A 21,332-nucleotide genomic window follows, 5' to 3' on the forward strand; every position below is an offset into this window, starting at 1 on the left:
GGGCGGAAGGGCGGAAAAGGCGGAGAGGGCGGAATGGGCGGAACAGGCGGAAAGGGCGGATGGGCGGAAAGGGCGGAAAGGGCTGTAGGGCGGAAAGGGCGGAAAGGGCGGAAAGGGCGGAAAGGTGGAAAGGCAGAAAGGGCGGAAAGGGCGGAAAAGGCGGAGGGGCGGAGGGGCGGAAGGGCGGAAAGAGCGGAAGGGCGGAAGGGTGGAAAGGGCGGAAAGGGCGGTAGGGGTGGAGGGCGGAAAGGCGGAAAGGGCGGAAGGGCGGAAAGGCGGAAAGGGCGGAAAGGGCGGAAAGGGCTGTAGGGCGGATGGGCGGAAGGGCGGAAAGAGCGGAAGGGCGGAAGGGTGGAAAGGGCGGAAAGGGCGGTAGGGCTGGAGGGCGGAAAGGCGGAAAGGGCGGAAGGGCGGAAGGGGCGGAGGGGCGGAGGGGCGGAGGGGCAGAGGGGCGGAAAGGGCGGAAAGGGCTCAAAGGGCGGAAGGGCGGAAAAGGCGGAGAGGGCGGAATGGGCGGAAAGGGCGGAAAGGGCGGATGGGCGGAAAGGGCGGAAAGGGCTGTAGGGCGGAAAGGGCGGAAAGGGCGGAAAGGGCGGAAAGGGCGGAAAGGTGGAAAGGCGGAAAGGGCGGAAGGGGCGGAAAGGCGGAGGGGCGGAGGGGCGGAAGGGCGGAAAGGCGGAAAGAGCGGAAAGGGCGGAAGGGCGGAAAGGGTGGAAGGGCGGAAAGGGCGGAAGGGCGGAAAGGGCGGAAGGGCGGAAAGGGCGGAAAGGGCGGAAGGGCGGAAAGGGCGGAAAGAGCGGCGGGGAGGAAGGGGCGGGAGGGCGGAAGGGGCGGAAAGTGCGGAAGGGTGGAAAGGGCGGAAAGGGCGGATGGGCGGAAGGGCGGAAAGGGCGGAAAGGGCGGATTGGCGGAAAGGGCGGAAGGGCGGAAAGGGCGGATGGGCGCATGGGCGGAAAGGGCGGAACAGGCGGAAAGGGCGGAAAAGGCGGAAGGGCGGAAAGGGCGGAAAGGGCGGAGGGGCGGAGGGGCGGATGGGCGGAAAGGGCGGAAAGGGCGGAAAGGGCTGAAGGGCGGAAAGGGCGGAAAGGGCGGAATGGGCGGAAGGGCGGAAAGGGCGCAAAGGGCGGAATGGGCGGAAAGGCGGAAGGGTGGAAAGGGCGGAGGGGCGGAAAGGGCGGATGGGAGGAAGGACGGAAAGGGCAGAAAGGGCGGATGGGTGGAAAGGGCGGAAACAGCGGAAAGGGCGGAAGGGCGGAAAGGCCGGAAAAGCCGGAATGGGCGGATGGGCGGAAAGGGCGGAAAGGGCGGAAAGGGCGGAAAGCTGGAAAGGCGGAAAGGGCGGAAAGGGCGGAAAAGGCGGAGGGGCGGAGGGGCGGAAGGGTGGAAAGGGCGGAAAGGCGGAAAGGGCGGAAGGGCGGAAAGGCGGAACGGGCGGAAAGGGCGGAAAGGGCTGTAGGGCGGAAGGGCGGAAGGGCGGAAAGAGCGGAAGGGCGGAAGGGTGGAAAGGGCGGAAAGGGCGGTAGGGGTGGAGGGCGGAAAGGGCGGAAAGGGCGGAAAGGGCGGAAAGGGCGGAAGGGGCGGAGGGGCGGAGGGGAGGAGAGGCAGAGGGGCGGAAAGGGCGGAAAGGGCTCAAAGGGCGGAAGTGCGGAAAAGGCGGAGAGGGCGGAATGGGCGGAAAGGGCGGAAAGGGCGGAAAGGGCGGAAAGCTGGAAAGGCGGAAAGGGCGGAAAGGGCGGATGGGCGGAAGGGCGGAAAGGGTGGAAGGCAAGAAAGGGCGGAAAGGGCGGAAGGGCAGAAAGGGCGGAAAGGGCGGTAGGGCGGATAGGGCGGAAGGAATGAAGGGCGGAAAGGTGGAAAGGCGGAAAGGGCGGAAAGGGCGGAAAAGCCGGAGGGGCGGAGGGGCGGAGGGGCGGAAAGGGCGGAAAGGGCGGAAAGGGCGGAACAGGCGGAAAGGGTGGAAAGGGCGGAGAGGCGGAAGGGCGGAAGGGCGGAAAGGGCGGAAAGGGCGGAGGGGCGGAGGGGCGGAAAGAGCGGAAAGTGCGGAAGGGTGGAAAGGGCGGAAAGGGCGGAAGGGCTGAAGAGCGGAAAGGCGGAAAGGGCGGAAAGGGCGGAAAGGGCGGAAAGGCGGAAAGGGCGGAAAGGTTGGAAAAGGCGGAGGGGCGGAGGGGCGGAAAGGGCGGAATGGCGGAAAGGGCGGACAGGGCGGAAAGGGCTGTAGGGCGGAAGGGCGGAAGGGCGGAATGAGCGGAAGGGCGGAAGGGCGGATAGGGCGGAAAGGGCGGTAGGGCTGGAGGGCGGAAAGGCGGAAAGGGCGGAAGGGCGGAAAGGGCGGAGGGGCGGAGGGGCGGAGGGGTAGAGGGGCGGAAAGGGCGGAAAGGGCTCAAAGGGCGGAAGGGCGGAAAAGGCGGAGAGGGCGGAATGGGCGGAACAGGCGGAAAGGGCGGATGGGCGGAAAGGGCGGAAAGGGCGGAAAGGGCGGAAAGGGCGGAAAGGGCGGAAAGGGCGGAAAGGTGGAAAGGCAGAAAGGGCGGAAAGGGCGGAAAAGGCGGAGGGGCGGAGGGGCGGAAGGGCGGAAAGAGCGGAAGGGCGGAAGGGTGGAAAGGGCGGAAAGGGCGGTAGGGGTGGAGGGCGGAAAGGCGGAAAGGGCGGAAGGGGCGGAAAGGCGGAGGGGCGGAGGGGCGGAAGGGCGGAAAGGCGGAAAGAGCGGAAAGGGCGGAAGGGCGGAAAGGGTGGAAGGGCGGAAAGGGCGGAGAGGGCGGAATGGGCGGAAAGGGCGGAAAGGGCGGATGGGCGGAAAGGGCGGAAAGGGCTGTAGGGCGGAAAGGGTGGAAGGGCGGAAAGCTGGAAAGGCGGAAAGGGCGGAAAGGGCGGAATGGCGGAGGGGCGGAGGGGCGGAAGGGCAGAAAGGCGGAAAGAGCGGAAAGGGCAGAAGGGCGGAAAGGGTGGAAGGGCGGAAAGGGCGGAAGGGCGGAAAGGGTGGAAGGGGCGGATGGGCGGAAACGGCGGAAAGGGCGGAAAGGGCGGAAAGGTGGAAAGGCGGAAAGGGCGGAAAGGGCGGATGGGCGGAAGGGCGGAAAGGGTGGAAGGCAAGAAAGGGCGGAAAGGGCGGAAGGGCAGAAAGGGCGGAAAGGGCGGTAGGGCGGATAGGGCGGAAGGAATGAAGGGCGGAAAGGTGGAAAGGCGGAAAGGGCGGAAAGGGCGGAAAAGCCGGAGGGGCGGAGGGGCGGAGGGGCGGAAAGGGCGGAAAGGGCGGAAAGGGCGGAACAGGCGGAAAGGGTGGAAAGGGCGGAAAGGCGGAAGGGCGGAAGGGCGGAAAGGGCGGAAAGGGCGGAGGGGCGGAGGGGCGGAAAGAGCGGAAAGTGCGGAAGGGTGGAAAGGGCGGAAGGGGCGGAAGGGCTGAAGAGCGGAAAGGCGGAAAGGGCGGAAAGGGCGGAAAGGGCGGAAAGGCGGAAAGGGCGGAAAGGGCGGAAAAGGCGGAGGGGCGGAGGGGCGGAAAGGGCGGAATGGCGGAAAGGGCGGACAGGGCGGAAAGGGCTGTAGGGCGGAAGGGCGGAAGGGCGGAATGAGCGGAAGGGCGGAAGGGCGGATAGGGCGGAAAGGGCGGTAGGGCTGGAGGGCGGAAAGGCGGAAAGGGCGGAAGGGCGGAAAGGGCGGAGGGGCGGAGGGGCGGAGGGGTAGAGGGGCGGAAAGGGCGGAAAGGGCTCAAAGGGCGGAAGGGCGGAAAAGGCGGAGAGGGCGGAAAGGGCGGAACAGGCGGAAAGGGCGGATGGGCGGAAAGGGCGGAAAGGGCTGTAGGGCGGAAAGGGCGGAAAGGGCGGAAAGGGCGGAAAGGTGGAAAGGCAGAAAGGGCGGAAAGGGCGGAAAAGGCGGAGGGGCGGAGGGGCGGAAGGGCGGAAAGAGCGGAAGGGCGGAAGGGTGGAAAGGGCGGAAAGGGCGGTAGGGGTGGAGGGCGGAAAGGCGGAAAGGGCGGAAGGGCGGAAAGGCGGAAAGGGCGGAAAGGGCGGAAAGGGCTGTAGGGCGGATGGGCGGAAGGGCGGAAAGAGCGGAAGGGCGGAAGGGTGGAAAGGGCGGAAAGGGCGGTAGGGCTGGAGGGCGGAAAGGCGGAAAGGGCGGAAGGGCGGAAGGGGCGGAGGGGCGGAGGGGCGGAGGGGCAGAGGGGCGGAAAGGGCGGAAAGGGCTCAAAGGGCGGAAGGGCGGAAAAGGCGGAGAGGGCGGAATGGGCGGAAAGGGCGGAAAGGGCGGATGGGCGGAAAGGGCGGAAAGGGCTGTAGGGCGGAAAGGGCGGAAAGGGCGGAAAGGGCGGAAAGGGCGGACAGGTGGAAAGGCGGAAAGGGCGGAAGGGGCGGAAAGGCGGAGGGGCGGAGGGGCGGAAGGGCGGAAAGGCGGAAAGAGCGGAAAGGGCGGAAGGGCGGAAAGGGTGGAAGGGCGGAAAGGGCGGAAGGGCGGAAAGGGCGGAAAGGGCGGATGGGCGGAAGGGCGGAAGGGTGGAAGGGCGGAAAGGGTGGAAGGGCGGAAGGGCGGAAAGGGCGGAAAGGGCGGTAGGGCGGATAGGGCGGATGGACGGAAGGGCGGAGGGGCGGAAAGGCGGAAAGGGCGGAAAGGGCGGAAAAGGCGGAGGGGCGGAGGGGCGGAAGGGCAGAACAGGCGGAAAGGGCGGAAAGGGCGGATGGGCGGAAAGGGCGGAAAGGGCGGAAAGGCGGAAAGGGCGGAAGGGCAGAAAGGGCGGAACAGGCGGAAAGGGCGGAAAGGGCGGAAAAGGCGGAAAGGGTGGAAAGGGCGGAAGGGCGGAAGGGCGGAAGGGCGGAAAGGGCGGAAAAAGCGGAGGGGCGGAGGGGCGGAAGGGCGGAAATGGCGGAAAGTGCGGAAGGGCGGAAAGGGCGGAAGGGCTGAAGGGCGGAAAGGCGGAAAGGGCAGAAGAGCGGAAAGGGCGGAAGGGGCGGAAGGGCGGAGGGGTGGAGGGGCAGAGGGGCGGAAAGGGCGGAAAGGGCTCAAAGGGCGGAAGGGCGGAAAAGGCGGAGAGGGCGGAATGGGCGGAAAGGGCGGAAAGGGCTGTAGGGCGGAAAGGGCGGAAAGGGCGGAAAGGGCGGAAAGGGCTGTAGGGCGGAAGGGCGGAAGGGCGGAAAGAGCGGAAGGGCGGAAGGGTGGAAAGGGCGGAAAGGGCGGAAGGGGCGGAATGGGCGGAAGGGCGGAAGGACGGAAGGGCGGAAAGGTGGAAAGGCGGAAAGGGCGGAAAGGGCGGAAAAGGCGGAGGGGCGGAGGGGCGGAAGGGCGGAAAGGGCGGAAAGGGCGGAAAGGGCGGATGGGCGGAAAGGGCGGAAAGGGCGGAAAGGCGGAAAGGGCGGAAGGGTGGAAGGGCGGAACAGGCGGAAAGGGCGGAAAGGGCGGAAAAGGCGGAAAGGGCGGAAGGGCGGAAGGGCGGAAGGGCGGAAAGGGCGGAAAGAGTGGAGGGGCGGAGGGGCGGAAGGGCGGAAATGGCGGAAAGTGCGGAAGGGTGGAAAGGGCGGAAAGGGCGGAAAGGGCTCAAAGGGCGGAAGGGCGGAAAAGGCGGAGAGGGCGGAATGGGCGGAAAGGGCGGAAGGGCGGATGGGCGGAAAGGGCGGAAAGGGCTGTAGGGCGGAAAGGGCGGAAAGGGCGGAAAGGGTGGAAAGGTGGAAAGGCGGAAAGGGCGGAAGGGCGGAAAAGGCGGAGGGGCGGAGGGGCGGAAGGGCGGAAGGGTGGAAAGGGCGGAAAGGGCTGTAGGGCGGAAGGGCGGAAGGGCGGAAAGAGCGGAAGGGCGGAAGGGTGGAAAGGGCGGAAGGGGCGGAAAGGGCGGTAGGGCGGATAGGGCGGAAAGGGCGGAAAGGGCGGAAGGGCGGAAGGGCGGAAGGGCGGAAAGGGCGGAAAGAGCGGAGGCGCGGAGGGGCGGAAGGGCGGAAATGGCGGAAAGTGCGGAAGGGTTGAAAGGGGGGATGGGCGGAAAGGGCGGAAAGGGCGGAAAGGCGGAAAGGGCGGAAGGGGGGAAGGGGCGGAAAGGGCGGATGGGCGGAAAGGGCGGAAGGGGGGAAGGGGCAGAAAGGGCGGAAGGGCGGAAGGGCGGAAGGGCGGAACGGGCGGAAAGGGCGGAATGGGCGGAAAGGGCGGAAAGGGTGGAAAGGGTGGAAAGGAGGGAAGGGCGGAAAGGGCGGAAGGGTGGAAAGGGCGGAAAGGGCGGAAGGGCTGAAGGGCGGAAAGGCGGAAAGGGCGGAAAGGGCGGAAAGGGCGGAAGGGGCGGAAAGGGCGGAAAGGGCTGTAGGGCGGAAAGGTGGAAAGGCGGAAAGGGCGGAAAGGGCGGATGGGCGGAAGGGCGGAAAGGGCAGAAAGGCGGAAAAGGCGGAAGGGCGGAGGTGCGGAACAGGCGGAAATGGCGGAAAGGGCGGAAAAGGCGGAAAGGGCGGAAAGGGCGGAAAGGGCGGAAGGGCGGAAGGGCGGAAAGGGCGGACGGAGCGGAGGGGCGGAGGGGCGGAAGGGCAGAAAGGGCGGAAAGTGCGGAAGGGTGGAAAGGGCAGAAAGGGCGGAAGGGCTGAAGGGCGGAAGGGGAGGATGGGCGGAAAGGGCGGAAGGGCGGAAGGGGCGGAGGGGCGGAGGGGCACAGGGGCGGAAAGGGAAGAAAGGGCTCAAAGGGCGGAAGGGCGGAAAAGGCGGAGAGGGCGGAATGGGCGGAAAGGGCGGAAAGGGCGGATGGGCAGAAAGGGCGGAAAGGGCTGTAGGGCGGAAAGGGCGGAAAGGGCGGAAAGGGCGGAAAGGTGTAAAGGCGGAAAGGGCGGAAAGGGCGGAAAAGGCGGAGGGGCGGAGGGGCGGAAAGGGGGGAAAGGCGGAAAGGGCGGAAAGGGCGGAAGGGCGGAAAAGGCAGAGAGGGCGGAATGGGCGGAAAGGGCGGATGGGCGGAAAGGGCGGAAAGGGCGGAAAGGGCGGAAAGGTGTAAATGCGGAAAGGGTGGAAAGGGCGGAAAAGGCGGAGGGGCGGAGGGGCGGAAAGGGCGGATGGGCGGAAAGGGCGGAAATGGCGGAAAGGCCGGAAAGGGCGGATGGGCGGAAAGGGGGGAAAGGGCGGAACAGGTGGAAAGGGCGGAAGGGCGGAACAGGCGGAAAGGGCGGAAGGGCGGAAGGGCGGAACAGGCGGAAAGGACGGAAAGGGCGGAAAAGGCGGAAAGGGCGGAAGGGCGGAAAGGGCGGAAAGAGCAGCGGGGAGGAAGGGGCGGGAGGGCGGAAGGGGCGGAAAGTGCGGAAGGGTGGAAAGGGCGGAAAGGGCGGAAGGGCTGAAGGGCGGAAAGGCGGAAAGGGCGGAAAGGGCGGAAAGGGCGGAAGGGGCGGAGGGGCGGAGGGGCAGAGGGGCGGAAAGGGCGGAAAGGGCTCAAAGGGCGGAAGGGCGGAAAGGGCGGATGGGCGGAAAGGGCGGAAAGGCCTGTAGGGCGGAAAGGGCGGAAAGGTGGAAAGGGCGGAAAGGGCGGAAGGGGCGGAGGGGCGGAGGGGCAGAGGGGCGGAAAGGGCGGAAAGGGCGGATGGGCGGAAGGCCGGAAAGGGCGGAGAGGGCGGAATGGGCGGAAAGGGCGGATAGGGCGGAAAGGGCGGAAAGGGCTGTAGGGCGGAAAGGACGGAAAGGTGGAAAGGCGGAAAGGGCGGAAAGGGCGGAAAAGGCGGAGGGCGGAGGGGCGGAAAGGGCGGAAGGGTAGAAAGGGCGGAACGGGCGGAAAGGGCGGAAAGGCGGAAAGGGCGGAAGGGCGGAAAGGGCAGAAAGGGCGGAAAGGGCGGAAGGGCGGAAAGGGCGGAAAGGGCGGAAAGGGCGGAGGGGCGGAAAGGGCGGATGGGCGGAAGGGCGGATGGGCGCATGGGCGGAAAGGGCGGAACAGGCGGAAAGGGCGGAAAAGGCGGAAGGGCGGAAGGGCGGAAAGGGCGGAAAGGGCGGAGGGGCGGAGGGGCGGATGGGCGGAAAGGGCGTAAGGGGCGGAAAGGGCGGAAGGGCGGAAAGGGTGGAAGGGCGGAAAGGGCGGAAAGGGCGGAATGGGCGGATGGGCGGAAAGGGCGCAAAGGGCGGAATGGGCGGAAGGGCGGAAGGGTGGAAAGGGCGGAGGGGCGGAAAGGGCGGATGGGCGGAAGGACGGAAAGGGCAGAAAGGGCGGATGGGTGGAAAGGGCGGAAACAGCGGAAAGGGCGGAAGGGCGGAAAGGCCGGAAAAGCCGGAATGGGCGGATGGGCGGAAAGGGCGGAAAGGGCGGAAAGGGCGGAAAGCTGGAAAGGCGGAAAGGGCGGAAATGGCGGAAAAGGCGGAGGGGCGGAGGGGCGGAAGGGTGGAAAGGGCGGAAAGGCGGAAAGGGCGGAAGGGCGGAAAGGCGGAAAGGGCGGAAAGGGCGGAAAGGGCGGAAGGGCGGAAGGGTGGAAAGGGCGGAAAGGGCGGTAGGGGTGGAGGGCGGAAAGGCGGAAAGGGCGGAAAGGGCGGAAAGGGCGGAAGGGGCGGAGGGGCGGAGGGGAGGAGAGGCAGAGGGGCGGAAAGGGCGGAAAGGGCTCAAAGGGCGGAAGTGCGGAAAAGGCGGAGAGGGCGGAATGGGCGGAAACGGCGGAAAGGGCGGATGGGCGGAAAGGGCTGGAAAGGCGGAAAGGGCGGAAAGGGCGGAAAGGCGGAGGGGCGGAGGGGCGGAAGGGCAGAAAGGCGGAAAGAGCGGAAAGGGCAGAAGGGCGGAAAGGGTGGAAGGGCGGAAAGGGCGGAAGGGCGGAAAGGGTGGAAGGGGCGGATGGGCGGAAACGGCGGAAAGGGCGGAAAGAGGGGAAAGGTGGAAAGGCGGAAAGGGCGGAAAGGGCGGATGGGCGGAAGGGCGGAAAGGGTGGAAGGCAAGAAAGGGCGGAAAGGGCGGAAGGGCAGAAAGGGCGGAAAGGGCGGTAGGGCGGATAGGGCGGAAGGAATGAAGGGCGGAAAGGTGGAAAGGCGGAAAGGGCGGAAAGGGCGGAAAAGCCGGAGGGGCGGAGGGGCGGAAGGGCGGAAAGGGCGGAAAGGGCGGAAAGGGCGGATGGGCGGAAAGGGCGGAAGGGGCGGAAAGGGCGGAAGGGCGGAACAGGCGGAAAGGGCGGAAAGGGCGGAACAGGCGGAAAGGGTGGAAAGGGCGGAAAGGCGGAAGGGCGGAAGGGCGGAAAGGGCGGAAAGGGCGGAGGGGCGGAGGGGCGGAAAGGGCGGAAAGTGCGGAAGGGTGGAAAGGGCGGAAAGGGCGGAAGGGCTGAAGAGCGGAAAGGCGGAAAGGGCGGAAAGGGCGGAAAGGGCGGAAGGGGCGGAAAGGGCGGAAAGGGCGGAAAAGGCGGAGGGGCGGAGGGGCGGAAAGGGCGGAATGGCGGAAAGGGCGGACAGGGCGGAAAGGGCTGTAGGGCGGAAGGGCGGAAGGGCGGAATGAGCGGAAGGGCGGAAGGGCGGATAGGGCGGAAAGGGCGGTAGGGCTGGAGGGCGGAAAGGCGGAAAGGGCGGAAGGGCGGAAAGGGCGGAGGGGCGGAGGGGCGGAGGGGTAGAGGGGCGGAAAGGGCGGAAAGGGCTCAAAGGGCGGAAGGGTGGAAAAGGCGGAGAGGGCGGAATGGGCGGAAAGGGCGGAAAGGGCGGATGGGCGGAAAGGGCGGAAAGGGCTGTAGGGCGGAAAGGGCGGAAAGGGCGGAAAGGGCGGAAAGGTGGAAAGGCGGAAAGGGCGGAAAGGGCGGAAAAGGCGGAGGGGCGGAGGGGCGGAAGGGCGGAAAGAGCGGAAGGGCGGAAGGGTGGAAAGGGCGGAAAGGGCGGTAGGGTGGAGGGCGGAAAGGCGGAAAGGGCGGAAGGGCGGAAAGGCGGAAAGGGCGGAAAGGGCGGAAAGGGCTGTAGGGCGGATGGGCGGAAGGGCGGAAAGAGCGGAAGGGCGGAAGGGTGGAAAGGGCGGAAAGGGCGGTAGGGCTGGAGGGCGGAAAGGCGGAAAGGGCGGAAGGGCGGAAGGGGCGGAGGGGCGGAGGGGCGGAGGGGCAGAGGGGCGGAAAGGGCGGAAAGGGCTCAAAGGGCGGAAGGGCGGAAAAGGCGGAGAGGGCGGAATGGGCGGAAAGGGCGGAAAGGGCGGATGGGCGGAAAGGGCGGAAAGGGCTGTAGGGCGGAAAGGGCGGAAAGGGCGGAAAGGGCGGAAAGGGCGGACAGGTGGAAAGGCGGAAAGGGCGGAAGGGGCGGAAAGGCGGAGGGGCGGAGGGGCGGAAGGGCGGAAAGGCGGAAAGAGCGGAAAGGGCGGAAGGGCGGAAAGGGTGGAAGGGCGGAAAGGGCGGAAGGGCGGAAAGGGCGGAAAGGGCGGATGGGCGGAAGGGCGGAAGGGTGGAAGGGCGGAAAGGGTGGAAGGGCGGAAGGGCGGAAAGGGCGGAAAGGGCGGTAGGGCGGATAGGGCGGATGGACGGAAGGGCGGAAAGGTGGAAAGGCAGAAAGGGCAGAAAGGGCGGAAAAGGCGGAGGGGCGGAGGGGCGGAAGGGCGGAAAGGGCGGAAAGGGCGGAAAGGGCGGATGGGCGGAAAGGGCGGAAAGGGCGGAAGGGGCGGAAAGGGCGGAAGGGCGGAAGGGCGGAACAGGCGGAAAGGGCGGAAAGGGCGGAAAAGGCGGAAAGGGTGGAAAGGGCGGAAGGGCGGAAGGGCGGAAGGGCGGAAAGGGCGGAAAAAGCGGAGGGGCGGAGGGACGGAAGGGCGGGAATGGCGGAAAGTGCGGAAGGGCGGAAAGGGCGGAAGGGCTGAAGGGCGGAAAGGCGGAAAGGGCAGAAGAGCGGAAAGGGCGGAAGGGGCGGAAGGGCGAAGGGGTGGAGGGGCAGAGGGGCGGAAAGGGCGGAAAGGGCTCAAAGGGCGGAAGGGCGGAAAAGGCGGAGAGGGCGGAATGGGCGGAAAGGGCGGAAAGGGCGGAAAGGGCTGTAGGGCGGAAAGGGCGGAAAGGCGGAAAGGGCGGAAAGGGCGGAAAGGGCGGAAGGGCGGAAGGGCGGAAGGGTGGAAAGGGCGGAAAGGGCGGAAAGGGCTGTAGGGCGGAAAGGGCGTAAAGGGCGGAAAGGGCGGAAAGGGCGGAAAGGCGGAAAGGGCGGAAAGGGCGGAAAAGGCGGAGGGGCGGAAAGGGCAGAAAGGCGGAAAGGGCGGAAAGGTCGGAAAGGGGGGATGGGCGGATAGGGCGGAAAGGGCGGAAGGGGGGAAGGGGCGGAAAGGGCGGATGGGCGGAAAGGGCGGAAGGGCGGAAAGGGCGGAAGGGGGGAAGGGGCAGAAAGGGCGGAAGGGCGGAAGGGCGGAAGGGCAGAACGGGCGGAAAGGGCGGATGGGCGGAAAGGGCGGAATGGGCGGAAAGGGCGGAAAGGGTGGAAAGGGCGGAAAGGAGGGAAGGGCGGAAAGGGCGGAAAGGGCAGAAAGGGCGGATGGGCGGATGGGCGGAAGGGCGGAAAGGGCGGAAGGGGCGGATGGGCGGAAAGGGCGGAAATGGCGGAAAGGGCGGAAGGGCGGAAAGGGCGGAAAGGCCGGAAAGGGCGGATGGGCGGAATGGGCGGAAGGGGCGGAACAGGCGGAAGGGCGGAAGGGCGGAAAGGGCGGAAGGGCGGAGGGGCGGAAAGGGCGGAAAGGTCGGAAAGGGCGGAAGGGGCGGAAGGGGCGGAGGGGCGGAGGGGCGGAGTGGCAGAGGGGCGGAAAGGGCGGAAAGGGCGGAAAGGGCGGAAGGGCGGAAAAGGCGGAGAGGGCGTAATGGGCGGAAAGGGCGGAAGGGCGGATGGGCGGAAAGGGCGGAAAGGGCGGAAAGGGCGGAAAGGGCGGAAAGGGCGGAAAGGTGGAAAGGCGGAAAGGGCGGAAGAGCGGAAAAGGCGGAGGGGCGGAGGGGCGGAAGGGCGGAAAGGGCGGAAAGGGCGGAAAGGGCTGTAGGGCGGAAGGGCGGAAGGGCGGAAAGAGCGGAAGGGCGGAAGGGTGGAAAGGGCGGAAAGGGCGGAAAGGGCGGAAAGGGCGGAAAGGGCGGATGGGCGGAAGGGCGGAAGGGCGGAAAGAGCGGAAGGGCGGAAGGGTGGAAAGGGCGGAAAGGGCGGAAAGGGCGGAATGGGCGGAAGGGCGGAAGGACGGAAGGGCGGAAAGGTGGAAACGCGGAAAGGGCGGAAAGGGCGGAAAAGGCGGAGGGGGGGAGGGGCGGAAGGGCGGAAAGGGCGGAAAGGGCGGAAAGGGCGGATGGGCGGAAAGGGCGGAAAGGGCGGAAAGGCGGAAAGGGCGGAAGGGTGGAAGGGCGGAACAGGCGGAAAGGGCGGAAGGGCGGAAAAGGCGGAAAGGGCGGAAGGGCGGAAGGGCGGAAGGGCGGAAAGGGCGGAAAGAGCGGAGGGGCGGAGGGGCGGAAGGGCGGAAATGGCGGAAAGTGCGGAAGGGTGGAAAGGGCGGAAAGGGCGGAAGGGCTGAAGGGCGGAAAGGCGGAAAGGGCGGAAAGGGCGGAAAGGACGGAAGGGGCGGAAGGGCGGAGGGGTGGAGGGGCAGAGGGGCGGAAGGGCGGAAAGGGCTGTAGGGCGGAAAGGGCGGAAAGGGCGGAAAGGGTGGAAAGGTGGAAAGGCGGAAAGGGCGGAAGGGCGGAAGGGCGGAGGGGCGGAAAGGGCGGAAAGGGCTGTAGGGCGGAAGGGCGGAAGGGCGGAAAGAGCGGAAGGGCGGAAGGGTGGAAAGGGCGGAAAGGACGGAAAGGGCGGTAGGGCGGATAGGGCGGAAAGGGCGGAAAGGGCGGAAGGGCGGAAGGGCGGAAGGGCGGAAAGGGCGGAAAGAGCGGAGGGGCGGAGGGGCGGAAGGGCGGAAATGGCGGAAAGTGCGGAAGGGTGGAAAGGGCGGAAAGGGCGGAAGGGCTGAAGGGCGGAAAGGCGGAAAGGGCGGAAAGGGCGGAAAGGGCGGAAGGGGCGGATGGGCGGAGGGGTGGAGGGGCAGAGGGGCGGAAAGGGCGGAAAGGGCGGAAAGGGCTCAAAGGGCGGAAGGGCGGAAAAGGCGGAGAGGGCGGAATGGGCGGAAAGGGCGGAAAGGGCGGAAAGGGCGGAAAGGTGTAAAGGCGGAAAGGGCGGAAAGGGCGGAAAAGGCGGAGGGGCGGAGGGGCGGAAAGGGCGGAAAGGCGGAAAGGGCGGAAAGGGCGGAAAGGCGGAAAGGGCGGAAGGGGGGAAGGGGCGGAAAGGGCGGATGGGCGGAAAGGGCGGAAGGGCGGAAAGGGCGGAAGGGGGGAAGGGGCAGAAAGGGTGGAAGGGCGGAAGGGCGGAAGGGCGGAAAGGGCGGAAAGGGCGGAATGGGCAGAAAGGGCGGAAAGGGTGGAAAGGGCGGAAAGGAGGGAAGGGCGGAAAGGGCGGAAAGGGCGGAAAGGGCGGTAGGGCGGATAGGGCGGATGGACGGAATGGGCGGAAGGGGCGGATGGGCGGAAAGGGCGGAAATGGCGGAAAGGGCAGAAGGGCGGAAGGGCGGAAGGGCGGAAAGAGCGGAAGGGCGGAAGGGTGGAAAGGGCGGAAAGGGCGGAAAGGGCGGTAGGGCGGATAGGGCGGAAAGGGCGGAAAGGGCGGAAGGGCGGAAGGGCGGAAGGGCGGAAAGGGCGGAAAGAGCGGAGGGGCGGAGGGGCGGAAGGGCGGAAATGGCGGAAAGTGCGGAAGGGTGGAAAGGGCGGAAAGGGCGGAAGGGCTGAAGGGCGGAAAGGCGGAAAGGGCGGAAAGGGCGGAAAGGGCGGAAGGGGCGGATGGGCGGAGGGGTGGAGGGGCAGAGGGGCGGAAAGGGCGGAAAGGGCGGAAAGGGCTCAAAGGGCGGAAGGGCGGAAAAGGCGGAGAGGGCGGAATGGGCGGAAAGGGCGGAAAGGGCGGATGGGCGGAAAGGGCGGAAAGGGCTGTAGGGCGGAAAGGGCGGAAAGGACGGAAAGGGCGGAAAGGTGTAAAGGCGGAAAGGGCGGAAAGGGCGGAAAAGGCGGAGGGGCGGAGGGGCGGAAAGGGCGGAAAGGCGGAAAGGGCGGAAAGGGCGGAAAGGGCGGAAGGGGGGAAGGGGCAGAAAGGGTCGAAGGGCGGAAAGGGCGGAAGGGGGGAAGGGGCAGAAAGGGTGGAAGGGCGGAAGGGCGGAAGGGCGGAACGGGCGGAAAGGGCGGAATGAGCGGAAAGGGCGGAAAGGGTGGAAAGGGCGGAAAGGAGGGAAGGGCGGAAAGGGCGGAAAGGGCGGAAAGGGCGGATGGGCGGATGGGCGGAAGGGCGGAAAGGGCGGAAGGGGCGGATGGGCGGAAAGGGCGGAAATGGCGGAAAGGGCGGAAGGGCGGAAAGGGCGGAAAGGCCGGAAAGGGCGGATGGGCGGAAAGGGCGGAAAGGGCGGAAAGGCGGAAAGGGCGTAAAAGGCGGAAGGGCGGAAGGGCGGAAAGGGCGGAAGGGCGGAGGGGCGGAAGGGCGGAGTGGCAGAGGGGCGGAAAGGGCGGAAAGGGCTCAAAGGGCGGAAGGGCGGAAAAGGCGGAGAGGGCGGAATGGGCGGAAAGGGCGGAAGGGCGGATGGGGGGAAAGGGCGGAAAGGGCTGTAGGGCGGAAAGGGCGGAAGGGCGGAAAAGGCGGAGGGGCGGAGGGGCGGAAGGGCGGAAAGGGCGGAAAGGGCGGAAAGGGCTGTAGGGCGGAAGGGCGGAAGGGCGGAAAGAGCGGAAAGGGCGGTAGGGGTGGAGGGCGGAAAGGCGGAAAGGGCGGAAGGGCGGAAAGGGCGGAAGGGGCGGAAGGGGCGGAAAGGGCGGAAAGGGCGGAAGGGGCGGAAGGGGCGGAAGGGGCGGAAGGGCGGAAGGGGCGGAGGGGCGGAGAGGGCGGAATGGGCGGAAAGGGCGGAAAGGGCGGATGGGCGGAAAGGGTGGAAAGGGCTGTAGGGCGGAAAGGGCGGAAAGGGCGGAAAGGGCGGAAAGGTGTAAAGGCGGAAAGGGTGGAAAGGGCGGAAAGGCGGAGGGGCGGAGGGGCGGAAAGGGCGGAAGGGCGGAAATGGTGGAAGGGCGGAAAGGGCGGAAGGGCGGAAAGGGCGGAAAGGGCGGATGGGCGGAAAGGGCGGAAAGGGCGGAAAGGTGGAAAGGCGGAAAGGGCGGAAAGGGCGGATGGGCGGAAGGGCGGAAAGGGCAGAAAGGCGGAAAAGGCGGAAGGGCGGAAGGGCGGAACAGGCGGAAATGGCGGAAAGGGCGGAAAAGGCGGAAAGGGCGGAAAGGGCGGAAAGGGCGGAAGGGCGGAAGGGCGGAAAGGGCGGACGGAGCGGAGGGGCGGAGGGGCGGAAGGGCAGAAAGGGCGGAAAGTGCGGAAGGGTGGAAAGGGCGGAAAGGGCGGAAGGGCTGAAGGGCGGAAGGGGAGGATGGGCGGAAAGGGCGGAAGGGCGGAAGGGGCGGAGGGGCGGAGGGGCAGAGGGGCGGAAAGGGAAGAAAGGGCTCAAAGGGCGGAAGGGCGGAAAAGGCGGAGAGGGCGGAATGGGCGGAAAGGGCGGAAAGGGCGGATGGGCAGAAAGGGCGGAAAGGGCTGTAGGGCGGAAAGGGCGGAAAGGGCGGAAAGGGCGGAAAGGTGTAAAGGCGGAAAGGGCGGAAAGGGCGGAAAAGGCGGAGGGGCGGAGGGGCGGAAAGGGGGGAAAGGCGGAAAGGGCGGAAAGGGCGGAAGGGCGGAAAAGGCAGAGAGGACGGAATGGGCGGAAAGGGCGGATGGGCGGAAAGGGCGGAAAGGGCGGAAAGGGCGGAAAGGTGTAAATGCGGAAAGGGTGGAAAGGGGCGGAAAAGGCGGAGGGGCGGAGGGGCGGAAAGGGCGGATGGGCGGAAAGGGCGGAAATGGCGGAAAGGCCGGAAAGGGCGGATGGGCGGAAAGGGGGGAAAGGGCGGAACAGGCGGAAAGGGCGGAAGGGCGGAACAGGCGGAAAGGGCGGAAGGGCGGAAGGGCGGATCAGGCGGAAAGGACGGAAAGGGCGGAAAAGGCGGAAAGGGCGGCGGGGAGGAAGGGGCGGGAGGGCGGAAGGGGCGGAAAGTGCGGAAGGGTGGAAAGGGCAGAAAGGGCGGAAGGGCTGAAGGGCGGAAAGGCGGAAAGGGCGGAAAGGGCGGAAAGGGCGGAAGGGGCGGAGGGGCGGAGGGGCAGAGGGGCGGAAAGGGCGGAAAGGGCTCAAAGGGCGGAAGGGCGGAAAAGGTGGAGGGCGGAATGGGCGGAAAGGGCGGACAGGGCGGATGGGCGGAAAGGGCGGAAAGGCCTGTAGGGCGGAAAGGACGGAAAGGTGGAAAGGGCGGAAAGGGCGGAAGGGGCGGAGGGGCGGAGGGGCAGAGGGGCGGAAAGGGCGGAAAGGGCGGATGGGCGGAAGGGCGGAAAGGGCGGAGAGGGCGGAATGGGCGGAAGGGGCGGAGGGGCGGAAGGGCGGAAAGGGCGGAGAGGGCGGAATGGGCGGAAAGGGCGGAAAGGGCGGAAAGGGCGGAAAGGGCTGTAGGGCGGAAAGGACGGAAAGGTGGAAAGGCGGAAAGGGCGGAAAGGGCGGAAAAGGCGGAGGGCAGAGGGGCGGAAAGGGCGGAAAGGCAGAAAGGGCGGAAAGGTCGGAAAGGGCGGATGGGCGGAAGGGGCGGAAAGGGCGGAAACGGCGGAAAGGGCGGAAGGGGGGAAGGGGCGGAAAGGGCGGATGGGCGGAAAGGGCGGAAGGGCGGAAAGAGCGGAAAGGGGGGAAGGGGCAGAAAGGGCGGAAAGGGCGGAAAGGGCGGAAAGGGCGGAAAGGGCGGAAGGGCGGAAAGGGCGGAAAGAGCGGAGGGGCGGAGGGGCGGAAAGGGCGGAAAGGGCGGAAAGTGCGGAAGGGTGGAAAGGGCGGAAAGGGCGGAAGGGCTGAAGGGCGGAAAGGCGGAAAGGGCGGAAAGGGCGGAAAGGGCGGAAGGGGCGGAGGGGCGGAGGGGCGGAAAGGGCAGAAAGGGCGGAAAGGGCGGAAGGGCGGAAGGGCGGAAAAGGCGGAGAGGGCGGAATGGGCGGAAAGGGCGGAAAGGGCGGATGGGCGGAAAGGGCGGAAAGGGCTGTAGGGCGGAAAGGGCGGAAAGGGCGGAAAGGGCGGAAAGGTGTAAAGGCGGAAAGGGCGGAAAGGGCGGAAAAGGCGGAAAGGGCGGAGGGGCGGAAAGGGCGGATAGGCGGAAAGGGCGGAAAGGTCAGAAAGGGCGGATGGGCGGATGGGCGGAAAGGGCGGAAAGGCGGAAAGGGCGGAAGGAGGGGAGGGGCGGAAAGGGCGGATGGGCGGAAAGGGCGGAAGGGCGGAAAGGGCGGAAGGGGGGAAGGGGCAGAAAGGGCGGAAAGGGCGGAAGGGCGGAAGGGCGGAAAGGCGGAAGGGTGGAAAGGGTGGAAAGGGCGGAAAGGACGGAAAGGGCGGAAAGGGCGCAAAGGGCGGAAGGGCGGATGGGCGGAAAGGGCGGATGGGCGGAGGGGCGGAAAGGGCGGAAAGGGCGGATGGGCGGAAAGGGCGGAAATGGCGGAAAGGGCGGAAGGGCGGAAAGGGCGGAAAGGCCGGAGAGGGCGGATGGGCGGAAAGGGCGGAAAGGGCGGAACAGGCGGAAAGGGCGTAAAAGGCGGAAGGGCGGATGGGCGGAAAGGGCGGAAAGGGCGGAGGGGCGGAGGGGCGGAAGGGCGGAAAGGGCGGAAAGGGCGGACGGGCGGAGGGGCGGAGGGGCGGAGTGGCAGAGGGGCGGAAAGGGCGGAAATGGCTCAAAGGGCGGAAGGGCAGAAAAGGCGGGAGGGCGGAATGGGCGGAGAGGGCGGAAAGGGCGGATGGGCGGAAAGGGCGGAAAGGGCTGTAGGGCGGAAAGGGCGGAAAGGGCGGATGGGCGGAAGGGCGGAAAAGGCGGAAAGGCGGAGAGGGCGGAAGGGCGGAAGGGCGGAACAGGCGGAAAGGGCGGAAAGGGCAGAAAAGGTGGAAAGGGCGGAAAGGGCGGAAGGGCTGAAGGGCGGAAGGGGAGGAAGATCGGGAAGGGCGGAAGGGGCGGAGTGGCAGAGGGGCGGAAAGGGCGGAAATGGCTCAAAGGGCGGAAGGGCGGAAAAGGCGGAGAGGGCGGAATGGGCGGAAAGGGCGGAAAGGGCGGAAAGGTGTAAAGGCGGAAAGGGCGGAAAGGGCGGAAAAGGCGGAGGTGCGGAGGGGCGGAAAGGGCGGAATGGGCGGAAAGGGCGGAAGGGCGGAAGGGCGGAAAAGGCGGAGAGGGCGGAATGGGCGGAAAGGGCGGAAAGGGCTGTAGGGCGGAAAGGGCGGAAAGGGCGGAAAGGGCGGAAAGGTGTAAAGGCGGAAAGGGCAGAAAGGGCGGAAGGGGCTGTAGGGCGGAAAGGGCGGAAAGGGCGGATGGGCGGAAAGGGCGGAAATGGCGGAAAGGCCGGAAAGGCGGAAAGGCCGGAACGGCCGGAAAGGGCGGATGGGCGGAAAGGGCGGAAAGGGCGGAACAGACGGAAAGGGCGTAAAAGGGCGGATGGGCGGAAGGGCGGAAAGGGCGGAAGGGCGGAAAGGGTGGAAGGGCAGAAAGGGCGGAAAGGGCGGATGGGCGGAAAGGGCGGTAGGGCGGACAGGGCGGAAAGGGCGGAAGGGCGGAAAGGTGGAAAGGCGGAAAGGGCGGAAAGGGCGGAAAAGGCGGAGGGGCGGAGGGGCGGAAAGGGCGGAAAGGGCGGAAAGGGCGGAAAGGGCGGAAAGGCAGAAAGGGCGGAAGGGCGCAAGGGCGGAACAGGCGGATAGGGCGGAAAGGGCGGAACAGGCGGAAAGGGCGGAAAGGGCGGAGGGGCGGAGGGGCGGAAGGGGAGGAAGGGTGGAAGGGCGGAAAGGACGGATGGGCGGAAAGGGCGGAAAGGCGGAAAGGGCGGAAAAGGCGGAAAGGGCAGAAAGGGCGGAAAGGGCGGAAAGGGCGGAAAGGGCGGAGGGGCGGAAAGGGCGGATGGGAGGGAGGGCGGAAAGGGCGGAAAGGGCGGATGGGCGGAAAGGGCGGAAATGGCGGAAAGGGCGGATGGGCGGATAGGCCGGAAAGGGCGGAAAGGGCGGATGGGCGGAGGGGCGGAAAGGCGGAAAGGGCGGAAGGGCGGAAGGGCGGAACAGGCGGAAAGGGCGGAAAGGGCGGAAAAGGCGGAAAGGGCGGAAAGGGCGGAAGGGCGGAAGGGCGGAAAGGGCGGAACGAGCGGAGGGGCGGAGGGGCGGAAGGGCGGAAGGGGCGGAAAGGGCGGAAAGGGCGGAAAGGGCGGATGGGCGGAAAGGGCGGAAAGGGCGGAATAGGCGGAAAGGGCGTAAAAGGGCGGAAGGGCGGAAGGGCGGAAAGGGCGGAAAGGGCGGAAAGGGCGGAAGGGCGGAAAGGGTGAAAGGGCGGAAAGGGCGGAAAGGGCGGATGGGCGGAAAGGGCGGAAGGGCGGAAAGGGCGGAGGGGCGGAGGGGCGGAGGGGTAGAGGGGCTGAAAGGGCGGAAAGGGCTCAAAGGGCGGAAGGGTGGAAAAGGCGGAGAGGGCGGAATGGGCGGAAAGGGCGGAAAGGGCGGATGGGCGGAAAGGGCGGAAAGGGCTGTAGGGCGGAAAGGGCGGAAAGGGCGGAAAGGGCGGAAAGGTGGAAAGGCGGAAAGGGCGGAAAGGGCGGAAAAGGCGGAGGGGCGGAGGGGCGGAAGGGCGGAAAGAGCGGAAGGGCGGAAGGATGGAAAGGGCGGAAAGGGCGGTAGGGTGGAGGGCGGAAAGGCGGAAAGGGCGGAAGGGCGGAAAGGCGGAAAGGGCGGAAAGGGCGGAAAGGGCTGTAGGGCGGATGGGCGGAAGGGCGGAAAGAGCGGAAGGGCGGAAGGGTGGAAAGGGCGGAAAGGGCGGTAGGGCTGGAGGGCGGAAAGGCGGAAAGGGCGGAAGGGCGGAAGGGGCGGAGGGGCGGAGGGGCGGAGGGGCAGAGGGGCGGAAAGGGCGGAAAGGGCTCAAAGGGCGGAAGGGCGGAAAAGGCGGAGAGGGCGGAATGGGCGGAAAGGGCGGAAAGGGCGGATGGGCGGAAAGGGCGGAAAGGGCTGTAGGGCGGAAAGGGCGGAAAGGGCGGAAAGGGCGGAAAGGGCGGAAAGGTGGAAAGGCGGAGGGCCGGAGGGGCGGAAGGGCGGAAAGGCGGAAAGAGCGGAAAGGGCGGAAGGGCGGAAAGGGTGGAAGGGCGGAAAGGGCGGAAGGGCGGAAAGGGCGGAAAGGGCGGATGGGCGGAAGGGCGGAAGGGTGGAAGGGCGGAAAGGGTGGAAGGGCGGAAGGGCGGAAAGGGCGGAAAGGGCGGTAGGGCGGATAGGGCGGATGGACGGAAGGGCGGAAAGGTGGAAAGGCGGAAAGGGCAGAAAGGGCGGAAAAGGCGGAGGGGCGGAGGGGCGGAAGGGCGGAAAGGGCGGAAAGGGCGGAAAGGGCGGATGGGCGGAAAGGGCGGAAAGGGCGGAAGGGGCGGAAAGGGCGGAAGGGCGGAAGGGCGGAACAGGCGGAAAGGGCGGAAAGGGCGGAAAAGGCGGAAAGGTTGGAAAGGGCGGAAGGGCGGAAGGGCGGAAGGGCGGAAAGGGCGGAAAAAGCGGAGGGGCGGAGGGACGGAAGGGCGGGAATGGCGGAAAGTGCGGAAGGGCGGAAAGGGCGGAAGGGCTGAAGGGCGGAAAGGCGGAAAGGGCAGAAGAGCGGAAAGGGCGGAAGGGGCGGAAGGGCGAAGGGGTGGAGGGGCAGAGGGGCGGAAAGGGCGGAAAGGGCTCAAAGGGCGGAAGGGCGGAAAAGGCGGAGAGGGCGGAATGGGCGGAAAGGGCGGAAAGGGCTGTAGGGCGGAAAGGGCGTAAAGGGCGGAAAGGGCGGAAAGGGCGGAAAGGCGGAAAGGGCGGAAAGGGCGGAAAAGGCGGAGGGGCGGAAAGGGCAGAAAGGCGGAAAGGGCGGAAAGGTCGGAAAGGGGGGATGGGCGGAAAGGGCGGAAAGGGCGGAAGGGGGGAAGGGGCGGAAAGGGCGGATGGGCGGAAAGGGCGGAAGGGCGGAAAGGGCGGAAGGGGGGAAGGGGCAGAAAGGGCGGAAGGGCGGAAGGGCGGAAGGGCAGAACGGGCGGAAAGGGCGGATGGGCGGAAAGGGCGGAATGGGCGGAAAGGGCGGAAAGGGTGGAAAGGGCGGAAAGGAGGGAAGGGCGGAAAGGGCGGAAAGGGCAGAAAGGGCGGATGGGCGGATGGGCGGAAGGGCGGAAAGGGCGGAAGGGGCGGATGGGCGGAAAGGGCGGAAATGGCGGAAAGGGCGGAAGGGCGGAAAGGGCGGAAAGGCCGGAAAGGGCGGATGGGCGGAATGGGCGGAAGGGGCGGAACAGGCGGAAGGGCGGAAGGGCGGAAAGGGCGGAAGGGCGGAGGGGCGGAAAGGGCGGAAAGGTCGGAAAGGGCGGAAGGGGCGGAAGGGGCGGAGGGGCGGAGGGGCGGAGTGGCAGAGGGGCGGAAAGGGCGGAAA

This window comes from Dromaius novaehollandiae, chromosome 30 (assembly GCF_036370855.1).
Source record: "Dromaius novaehollandiae isolate bDroNov1 chromosome 30, bDroNov1.hap1, whole genome shotgun sequence".
Taxonomy (NCBI): Eukaryota; Metazoa; Chordata; class Aves; order Casuariiformes; family Dromaiidae; genus Dromaius; species Dromaius novaehollandiae.